This window comes from Hevea brasiliensis, chromosome 16 (genome assembly GCF_030052815.1).
Source record: "Hevea brasiliensis isolate MT/VB/25A 57/8 chromosome 16, ASM3005281v1, whole genome shotgun sequence".
Taxonomy (NCBI): Eukaryota; Viridiplantae; Streptophyta; class Magnoliopsida; order Malpighiales; family Euphorbiaceae; genus Hevea; species Hevea brasiliensis.
This window is the reverse complement of record NC_079508.1, coordinates 63,868,829-63,871,973: the sequence shown is the minus strand read 5'-3', so window position 1 is coordinate 63,871,973 and position 3,145 is coordinate 63,868,829.

The following is a 3,145-nucleotide window of genomic DNA, read 5'->3' as shown; positions in this document are numbered from 1 at the left end:
ACCCAGAAATATCACAGAGATTCACAGTTTTCTGGGGTTAGCTGGATACTACCGTCGATTTGTGAAGGGATTCTCCATGTTGGCATCTCTATTGACCAAGCTGCTTAGAAAGGATGTGAAATTTCAGTGGACGGACAAATGCCAGCAAAGTTTTGATGAATTGAAAAGATGTTTGACAGAGGCTCCAGTCCTGACTTTACCTACATCGAGTAAAGAATATACAGTTTACAGCGATGCTTCTCACAACGGATTAGGTTGTGTGTTGATGCAAGATCGAAATGTTATTGCCTATGCATCACGCCAGCTAAAACCGCATGAGAGAAATTATCCGACGCATGATTTGGAGCTTGCAGCCATTGTGTTTGCTCTTAAGATCTGGAGACATTATTTGTATGGGGAGAAGTGTTACATTTACACAGATCATAAGAGTTTGAAGTATTTGGGCACCCAGAAAGAGTTGAATTTGAGATAGAGGAGATGGTTAGAATTGATAAAAGACTATGATTGTCTGATAGACTATCAGCCAGGGAAAGTTAATGTTGTGGCTGATGCCTTAAGTCGCAAGACTATGGCAAGTCTACGGGTTACTCCTTTGTCTTTGGTACATGAGTTAAGATCATTGCATGCCAGCTTTGAGGTTAATGATGAGGGGCAAGCAGCCGTTGCATGGCATGTACAGCAAAGGCTTGATTGATCGATAAGAATGGTCGCCGTAATGATCAGAAGTATCAGAAGTTGATGGAAGAAGTCCGACAGGGCAAGAAACCAGAATTCTCAATTAGAGATGATGGTTTACTGTTACACCAGGGCATAATATGTGTTCCTAATGATGTTGATTTGAGGCAGATCATTTTGAAGGAAGCACATGAGTCTCCTTTTGCCATGCACCCTGGTGGCACAAAAATGTATAGGGGGCTAAAGGAGCATTACTGGTGGATGGGTATGAAAAGAGATGTGGCAGAGTTTGTATCCAAATGCCTAACTTGTCAACAAGTAAAGGCAGAGCATCAAGTACCAACTGGGTTGTTACATCCACTACCAGTGCCAGAATGGAAATGGGAAAAGATAACGATGGATTTTGTAATGGGACTTCCGAGGACACAGAAGAGTCATGATGCAGTATGGGTCATTGTCGACAGACTAACTAAGTCTGCTCATTTTCTGCCAGTCCGGATGGACTACAGTTTAGAAAGATTGGCCAAGTTATACATTGATGAGATTGTGAGACTGCATGGAGTGCCAATATCCATCGTATCGGACAGAGATCCTAGGTTCACTTCTAGATTCTGGGGTAGTCTTCAGAGAGCCCTAGGAACTAGATTGAACTTGATCGCATTCCACCCATGCATCGATGGCCAGTCCGAGAGAGTAATTCAGATCTTGGAGGACATGCTACGGGCTTGTGTGATTGAGTTTGAGGGTAGTTGGGATATACACTTGTCTTTGATTGAGTTTGCTTACAACAACAGCTACCAATCAAGCATTGGGATGCCTCCATATGAAGCTTTGTATGGCAGGAAATGTAGAACCCCGTTGTGTTGGGATGACGTGGGTGAAAGAAAAATGATTGGACCCGAAATTGTTCAACAGATCAAGAGAAAATCAAGGTGATCGTGGTCGACTTAAACCGCATCGCATCACAAAAGTCCTATGTTGATTTGAAAAGAAGGGATATTGAGTATGCAGTGGGTGAGAAAGTTTTCCTCAAGGTTTCTCCTTGGAAGAGGATTATGAGATTCGGCCGAAAGGGGAAATTAAGTCCTCGTTTTATCGGGCCATATGAGGTTCTGGAGAGAGTGGGTCCTTTGGCTTATCGTTTGGCACTACCTCCAGAGTTCGAGAAGATACATAATGTCTTCCATGTGTCTATGTTGAGGAGGTATCGATCAGACCCATCTCATGTACTACCAGTAGAGGAAATTGAAGTGAATCCAGACCTCACATATGAAGAAGAACCCATAGAGATTCTGGCATATGAGGTGAAACAGCTACGGAACAAGCAGATACCGTTAGTAAAAGTGCTGTGGAACCATCATTCGGGCCAGGAGGCTACTTGGGAACGAGAGGGGGACATGAGAAGATAGCACCCACAGCTATTCAGAGATTGATACCAGGTAAAATTTCGAGACGAAATTTATTTAAGGGGGGGAGAATTGTAACACCCCCGTTGTATAGCCTAGTATATTTTACTATTCTGGTGACCGGTGTCGGTCCGGACATTAATGGGATTAGGGCCACACTTAAGACAACTTGAGAAGCCATAAACACAAATAATTAGTAATGTTTAATTAGTTGACTATAAATAAGAAAAACAGAACATAAGAGGTTTAACAAGCCGAGAGTCACAGCGATGAGTGACCTCCTCGGGAACGACTGCGAAGTCGTTTTAAACTCAAATTTCGAACCGTAAAAAGTGACGCTGCGGTCCTTAGGACCCTTATGAACACAGTGGAAAAGAGAAAATCACGAAAAAGAACTGTTAAGCCAGTCAAATAATTAGGTCAGGGAGCCAGAAGAAATATGGAATTATTTGCAAACCGGGATGAACCGGCGAGGGGCAATTTGGTCAATTGACCCCGAGAGCTGACTCCTGACCTAACTGTCAAATAAAATCGAAGAAAAGAAAATTTCGAAATCGACAATTAAATTAAAGAACTAATAGAAAAATAAATAGAAAAAAAAAAGAGAAAAAGGATGGAAAAGTCAAAGTTGATGACATCACTAATGATGTCATAAACAAATTTGTTAAATATTTATTAAATTGATATTTATGGTCTTCCAAAGCAAAATAAACAAAAGGAAACAAAAGAAAAAAAAAATTAGAAAAGCCTCATTTCTTCTTCCTTGTGCCGTCCCCATCCCCTCTCATTTTCCTCCATGGAAAGCCACCATTAAAGCTTGCATAAAAGCTTTAATTTTCCCACTCAATTCTCATAACTCCCCTAAAAATACTACTAAAGCTTGTTATTACTACTTAAGAAGGAGATTTCAAGAAGAAAGAAGAGCAAAGGTTAGGGTTTTGAAGCTTTAAGTGAGGTTAGCATATCAAACTCTTTATTTTTCCATTTAAATGCATGTTTAGGTAATTAAGTGAGCTTAGAACTTGATTTAAATGAAACCAACATGGGAGAGGGACCAAACTGAA